This window comes from Mytilus galloprovincialis, chromosome 5 (genome assembly GCF_965363235.1).
Source record: "Mytilus galloprovincialis chromosome 5, xbMytGall1.hap1.1, whole genome shotgun sequence".
Classification (NCBI taxonomy): Eukaryota; Metazoa; Mollusca; class Bivalvia; order Mytilida; family Mytilidae; genus Mytilus; species Mytilus galloprovincialis.
Genome location: NC_134842.1, coordinates 51,952,327 through 51,960,964, shown reverse-complemented (window position 1 = coordinate 51,960,964; position 8,638 = coordinate 51,952,327). Strand labels below are relative to the sequence as shown.

Here is an 8,638-nt window from a genome sequence, read left to right as displayed (position 1 = left end):
CACTACACTTGTAAATTTATTTATGAAAGAAGCACAGTTGACCTTTGATGAATTTCATGATGGTGTTTGGTTTGTTGTCTATCATAGCTCAAAAAGATTCTTTTGCACTGTTAAAGTTGGGATCAAGTCGTTCATTTTTTTTATGTATTCTAGGGATTTTTTTTTTTGAACTCTGCATTAAATTGAAGTACATATAAAACTAAAAGGATAATATCACATTTCTCAAACAAACACATTTATTTATCAATATCAAGCAGTGCTAATGTATTTTACAAACACGACATTTATTCAATCATATTAAGATAGCATGTTGGCGGATTGTTTCTAAACTTCATCCTTGAAAATTCTTCGTCGTAAAATTCCGGTATGAAATCAATATTTCCCCTTAAGGTCTCATCTACCAAATGACTAATGGTGTTCAGCTAAAAAACAATTTGAGAATATTATGAGATACTAATGTGCTGTGAATATTATAATCCTCGGAATGCAGTTGGAATGTTTGTTTAGTTCACGCAGCATTGTAAATATAACGGAATTTGATGAGACTGTCAACAAAGTGAGAGGTTTAGCGCTTTAAAACCAGGTTTATTCCACCATTTTCTACATTTGAAAAGGCCTGTACCAAGTCGGGAATATGACAGTTCTTGTCTATTCGTTTTTGATGTGTTTGTCATTTGATTTTGCCATGTGATTATGGACTTTCCGATTAGATTTTCATCTGAGTTCAGTTTTTTTGTGATTTTACTTTTCTTGGAAATTATTGTTGCTAATGTTTTATAAACATTTCTAAACTGCTTAAAACTAATAAAGGGAAGAACCAAAAATATTTGACAGTATAGAAGCACATCTATCAATATCAATTCACTACAATCTCATCAAAATAACCTACCACATCTTACAATTTTGTTCGTCAAAATAGAACAATTCTCATTTAAACCTAGTAACTGTTCAGGGCTATCAGCAGCTCAAAAGTCAGTACTGTGAAATTATACAGAAACTTAAGTTTCAACTCCCTCAGGTAAATTTGGCCTTAGATTGATTTGGATATTTTTAGGGTAATATTTGTTTATAGATCTCCAACTTTGTCGGGCGTTATACATCCTTGACTTTTTAATCGGCTTTTAGCGTTAATGATGAAGGTAAATTCACAAAAGCATGACATTTATAAAGTGTACATTTTTTTTCTGGCAGTCAAAAAAAATAAATCAGACTCATATTACGTCATTTCAAATCTACTTTTGACATCTGATAAAAAAATATCGAAACTGAATAATTCATAATACTGTTGAATAAATGCACTAAAGCATGTGTTTGTGATATTGTGATCACAATGGCCATCTTAGAGCCAATATCTAATCATGTCATTACATACATCAAACCTGTAAATTTAAGTTCAGCATCCCATTGTCAACTCATTGTCAAGACAGTGTATTCTGTATTTTATGCTTTGCAGTGTTTTTTGTTATCATCTATTTAGAATGTTCATACATACTTTACGTTTCCGACGTTTTTCCAACTTTTTGTTAATTGTAATGTATTTACAAAAGGTCAGGAAACCGATGAAACTTGCTGCTGTCACAACTAATGCAGACACCAAAATATAAATAGTTCCTATTTTGAAGAAGAAAAAAAAAACTGCAATTGTATGTTATACTTGTGGAAAAGTGTTGGGGTCATAATTTCATGATATTAACATGATTAAGTTCAATGACTCGAAAATAAGTTTTTGTCTTACCATTATCATAATTCAGACAAAACAATACTGAAAAATTTTGAAATAATTGTTTTCCCCTCATATATTAAAACCATAAAATCTTTGGTTTCGTTACTTATTGATGCTATTTCTTTTTCAGTACCTTTATAAGGATATACGTATAATATATGAAATTCCAGTAACATAAGTTTGATTTTTGTTCATACTTGTAAGATACACATTTAGGTTTTTGTTCCTTCTTACTTCTTCTTCACTTAGTTCGTGTATAAATGTATTTGTCAAAATTCAAAAAAAAGTTATTACTTAATTATGTTACTAATGCATATTGATATTTTAAGTTGAAATAATTTTGTTTTCTCACCTTCAGTATTTCGACTTAGCACTTTCTTGTTCTTACCACTGAAATCTGTAAATATAAGAAAACTAGAGGCTCTAAAGAGCCTGTGTCGGTCACCTTGGTCTATGTGAATATTAAACAAAGGAAGCAGATGGATTCATGACAAAATTGTGTTTTGGTGATGATGATGTGTTTGTACATCTTACTTTACTGAACATTCTTGCTGCTTACAATTATCTCTATTTATAATGAACTTGGCCAAGTAGTTTCAGTGGAAAATGTTAGTAAAAATTTACAAATTTTATGAAACTTATTAAAAATTAACTATAAAGGACAATAACTCATTAGGGGGTCAATTTACCATTTTGGTCATGTTTGACTTATTTGTAAATCTTACTTTGCTGCACATTATTGCTGTTGACAGTTTATCTCTATCTATAATAATATTCAAGATAATAACCAAAAACAGCAAAATGTCCTTAAAATTACCAATTCAGGTCTGATTCATCTGAAAATTTCAGGGCAGATACATCTTGACCTGATAAACAATTATACCCCATGTCAGATTTGCTCTAAATGCTTTGGTTTTTGAGTTATAAGCCAAAAACTGCATTTTACCCCTATGTTCTATTTTTAGCCGTAGCGGCCATCTTGGTTGGTTGGACTGGTCCCCGGATACAGTTTTTAAACTAGATACCCCAAAGATGATTGTGGCCAAGTTTCGTTAAATTTGGCACAGTAGTTTCAGAGGAGAAGATTTTTGTAAAGGATTACTAAGATTTACGAAAAATGGTTTAAAATGTACTATAAAGGGCAATAACTCCTAAAGGGGTCAACTGACCATTTCGGTCATGTTGACTTATTTGTAAACCTTACTTTGCTTAACATTATTGCTGTTTACAGTTTATCTCTATCTATAATAATATTCAAGATTATAACCAAAAACAGGAGAATTTCCTTAAAATTACCAATTCAGGGGCAGCAATCCAACAACAGGTTGTCCGATTCATCTGAAAATTTCAGGGCAGATAAATCTTCATCTGATTAACAATTTTAATCCATATCAGATTTGTTCTAAATGCTTTGGTTTTTGAGTTATAAGCCAAAAACTGCATTTTACCCCTATGTTCAATTTTTAGCCATAGCGGCCATCTTGGTTGGTTTGACGGATCGCCAGACACATTTTTAAAACTAGATACCCCAATGATGATTTTGGCCAAGTTTGGTTTAATTTGGCCCAGTAGTTTTAGAGAAGATTTTTGTAATAGCTAACGACGACGGACGACGACAGACGACGGACGACGGACGCAAAGTGATGGTAAAAGCTCACTTGGCCCTTTGGGCCAGGTGAGCTAAAAAAGCAAGAGAAGATGCCTTATTCATTAGCATAAATTACTTCGCACTCGCTTTCAGTAACTGTGAGTTTTTTTTCTTCTTCGGGACTTTGTATCAATTGTTATGTGAGTTTTTTGTGTGCCTCATACATGTATCAATCTTTTGAGTCAGGGCAATTTCAACCATTTTTTACTGTTTGTTTTTATGGTTTGCTAATACATGTATGTATACATAACTGTCCACGGTTGGTGGAAAGTTATGTGCACACAAAATCTGTTTTTCCCAATCATATTCTATTTGATCCCAAGGCAGGGACTAGTATTTCAGAGGCTGTTTCTTCATTCATATATTATTTTATTTAACTATTAAGTGTCATGAATTTTTAATTAGTTGTTTGTTAACTCGTTTAGATTGTTTAACATTATCGGTTGTCTTTAGGTCGCCTATACCATGTATACGGAATTGTATTTCTTTTTAGTTGTTAAAGGTCTTAAGGTGGCAAATACGTAATTTAATTCAACCTGAACCATTTCAAGCGGACGAGACTTTTACTATAAAAATTATATCTTTAAACAATTGATTTCAATGTATTAGTCATACTGTGAGAACATTACTTACTTTGGTCGTTTATATCTGCGTTGTTGCTTGTTGTTGTTGTCGTATCACCAGTTTGATAATAATCTCCTATGATTGCTTTTATAAAAATAAGTACTCATGTAACTATGTTTTTACTATGTTTTTTTTTCTATTCAAAGCATTACGTGTACTAGAGAAAATACGAACGCAATATTTGTTGAATTAATATCAAACTGAAGTTTTTCAGAGATTTAAGTTGATCAAGTCGATAAAGAACATAAAACAATTTTGTTAGTTTTTTACAAACCCGACAGACACTTGACATATATAAAATCTCGTAAACTTATCAATGCAATAAAAGTAAACATGTCAGATTATGGGAAACTCATGTATTTTCAATGTTGAATAGAAGTAACGTACATTCTATAAGTTCATCATGACCCGATTTTGTTTTCAAATAAACATTATCGAAACTCAAAAAAATAATGACTTAAGCGTTCCATATGTTTAACAAATGTGTTATAAACTTACGTGTATTAGAATACCTCTTGTAAGTAGTTAATCCTTCAACAAACTTATAGTTTGTAATTCGTTGCTCGTGATAATAACCATGAGAGATGTTTAAAACAATTTCTTCGTAGTTCATAAAATAGCACGTGGAATTCAAAGAATTCCAGACGAACATTTCACATGGGATTCCAACCTCAGTGGTCGCATTGCATTTTACCATACAATCGGTTACGCTTAGTTGTCGAGCTTCAAATAGTACGTTCAGCCCAACAGGCTTATAATTTTTGTATGGTTTGAAATAAAATTCATCTGAAAACAAATTATTTGTCAAGATAAAGAAAAACGTCAACTGAAAACAGTCTGAAGAAATAAATTTTGTTAAAACAGACATTTTTTTTTATTGAAAACATGTAAGTAGTGTATAGTGTTAGTGTTAAACAATTAATTCATAAGATTATTCTTAATCTAGAGTCCAAGTACCTGGACCTAAGTTGATGCTAAACGGTGTTAGGCGTTCTGTATTAGACTTTCGGTTTTTCATAATCTCATATACAGTTTACTCTCGTTGTCTCGAACTCGGTTGACTCGACATTTCGGATGAGTCAAAGTTTTCACGTGTTTCCGAACTTTGTTCCATACAAATGTATGTATTTCGACTCCTCATAAGTCGAAATTTCGGGGTTGAGTCGAACTAAATTTTTCGGTACCAAGGTTGACAAAAGCATTCAAAACTCATGACCTCAGGGATTTAAATGGATCAAAGAGCTAATCTGACCATACACGTGTAATTAAATTTCCGGTCACTGACCACTGTAAATCATTTATGACATGCTGTTTCCACGAGTGTTTACCTAAGATTATCTTTCATAGAATTTTTATAAATAATTAGTGATACATTTTTGATGTTCTTGAAAAAATATTTAACATGCTTCCAAAACAATAAATCGTGATTTACACTAATGAGTTTGGGTGTGTATAAAGTGAGGATTAAGACTTCCGTTGACGATCACCTAAAAACTACTCAATCGGCGTTTCTAAACTTGTTGTATTTTCTTTTGAATAGAAAGAGTGAGATGAAACAAAATGAAAAGAAATCTAAATTTTTCTAAAATCTCTTGTTTTCGAGAATAAACAACTTTGTCTACTTTAAACGAAATATATAACGCTAAGATCGATCGGAAAGTACTATCTCGGATAAAAGCCAGCGGAAAATATTGTAACTGAAACAATTGAATAACTTAGTAAAATTAATGTTATTATAATAATAAAAGACTATGACATACAAATACATCGATCTGATATCAGAATATCGATCCCCTTCCCATATTCATTCGGATTTATTTTAGCTTTTCCAAGCTAAGCAATAGTTGTGTCCCTTGGTTTTCGTTTTGAAACGAACTACGTGTATCTCGAAATAATTATCTGGTCCGGTTGACTACATTTTTTCTTTCTAAACGGTTGGTCTTTTTTCGTACCTATCTATAGTGCATGTTTATAGCTTGACTTATTTGGTATTTATAAAAGAATATTTGTTACTTTTGTAAATCGTGTACTCTAGTCATATTTTGATTTGTTTACACATGTACAATTGACGAAAGTAATAGAATTAAAAACACAAAAATAAACTCGTCATCAATAAATGATAAGTAATAATGATCACTAGCATATTATGATCTATCATACTAATCAAACGATGAAAGTAACTAATAATTAATGTGGTTGAACTGAATGAAAACAAAACACATTATGACAGTCATTATATCATCAGTAGGGTCTAAATAAAAGCAGCAGTAGTATACCGCTGTTCAAACTCATAAATCCATGGACAAAAAACAAAATCGGGGTAACAAACTAAAACTGAGGGAAACGCATAAATATAAGAGGAGAACAACGACACAACCCTACAATGTAACTAACACACACAGAAAATTAGATAAAAGGTTAGTTATCGCTTTTCATAGAAAACTGAAATCAACACATAGTTGTCACTTACTGAAATGTACCCCTAGTTGGTATGTACAATTGTGAATACATATACCCTAATGTTCACAGAAATTCCGTCAAATTATTATAATATTGGTGATTTCTTTTAAATACATTTTTCTTCATAAGATGATAATGACAGTTAAACTGATGTTGGTTTAAACTTGTTTGATGTTATTTTGATAAAATTTAAATAAGGTGTTATGTGAACTAGTTGTTGCAATTGAGTATGGTATATTTTAATTATATCCTTAAAAGTAAATCTGAACACGGATTATTCATAATGCAATATGAAACGGAATTTGTCCATTTTTTTTTTTTTTATTTTCTAAACGCTACACCACGTGTTTAAGGATTATGGATCAAAACGTGGACCATTGTCCTAAAAATAAGATTGCTAATGCATGATACTAAAGAGTTATATAAACGCTATCCATGTTCTGCCAAAGATTATATCAAATACGATTGTTCGGAATATTTGTACACGCATTAACTTTACCTATTTGTTTTATAGTTATGAATTATTGCATGGGCTTAGGAGCATCAATCCGTCAATTGAGTTCAATGCTGAAAGTTAACAAATCAAAATTAAAAGGTCTGCTTGTAAAAACAGCTATCGGTAACTATTAAGATAATAACGCTATTAATTACGGGAAAAAGGTCACATAAAGAATTTACGAAGTGATCGCCTGCATAACATCGTATTTATTAAACAGACTCCTGAAATGTATTTGTAGGGTTATACTTACTGGTGTATATAGAAACAAAAATGATTTCTCTTTTCTCAAATAATATAGATTCCTCAACAGCAAATTGGTTCGAGTAAATTGATAAAAGAAAGCAAGATCTGTCATTAAAATATAACAAGCTTTTCAAAAGACTGTTATGAATTGATAGTATATAAATAAAGAAACTAAAAAGGTAGAAAAATGGAGGGTCCATGTGCTCGTTTTCAATATAAGCCATTGAAAATTTAGCGGGAAATTATTCTCTCTAGATTTTTCATGTATTTAACAGTGGCACCTTATTTGTTTCAAACACTATGAAAAAATAACATTAATTTTATAAAATTTTGAAATACGGCTTTTTAAACTTTATGTTATAAAATTATAAAATGTAAAGTAGGGGTAAGTGGGCAATTTGTGTTAATGACAATACATGGATAAAACCAGAGGAATCCGAAAATCTGGCAAAAAGTCAAACAATGGAGGAGCAAACACACTTAAACCATACTCAATACATTAAAATACAAGATACCTGATTCCTTCTCACAAAGAAAACTTCTACTACTGTTTAGACAGAAATCACTCATCCAGCCTACTATATTCTTGTCAACTTGCCCCTCCAATATAACGTATGCACAGTAAATCTCTTCAAGGTTTGTTGTATTTGAAGTTTTATCTATTGGCCACTGTTCAACGGTAGTTACATGATCTAATAGCGTATGCTTTGTCCAGAAAGAAGATACTCTATAAATACATGCAATATTTGAATTATGATATATTACCATGTCCTGCATTCTCAAGTGTACAGTAACAATAACGTTATAAAATAGAATCACGAGCTTAAAACATCGGTAAACTACTGACATATTATATCCTGTGTAATTGTTAATGATGAAATTTTAAAATGAGGGAATTTGTTCGTGTTTCTGCAGTTTTGTACTAAATACTAATTTTTAAACGTGTATACAAAAATGTTAGTCTTTTTCTAAAATACAAGTAATGATATCCTAAACACTAATGTTTTGGTACCGTCTCTTTTACCGTACAAGATGCATGCTGCAGTCATAATGATCACACATTCAGAATCAATTGTAACGGTGGATAGATAAAATAACCACAAAGGACCGAATATTCAATAAAAAAATCTTGAAAACAATCACACAGCTATACGTACATTACGAGAAAGAGATCCATTTAGCATTTTTATTTTTTATTTATGCGTACGTCACTAATGAGTCTTTTGTAGACGAAACGTACGTCTGTTTCAAATACGAGATTTTAATCCTGGTTTCTATTATTAGTATTTTCCGTAATACAAATGATTTTTTTAAGATTTATATCAGCATATGTGAATAAAACTTATGGAAAGCATCTGTATTTTAAACAAATATGACGAAATATTTTTTTTTATTCCTGTAAAAATTTGTACAAGTTATAATTCAAAACCACGATTTAAAA

General features: G+C 31.0%; 1 long non-coding RNA gene across 1 annotated transcript; it reads right to left on the bottom strand.

Moving 5' to 3' along the window:
* Positions 1 to 1,492: 1,492 nt before the first annotated feature.
* Positions 1,493 to 7,920, bottom strand: LOC143074600 (uncharacterized). Its single transcript, XR_012977959.1, has 5 exons — positions 7,713 to 7,920; positions 4,494 to 4,781; positions 4,005 to 4,079; positions 2,076 to 2,120; positions 1,493 to 1,611 (listed from the first exon to the last, which is right to left on the bottom strand). It is a non-coding gene; the product is annotated as an uncharacterized LOC143074600 (long non-coding RNA).
* Positions 7,921 to 8,638: the final 718 nt, after the last annotated feature.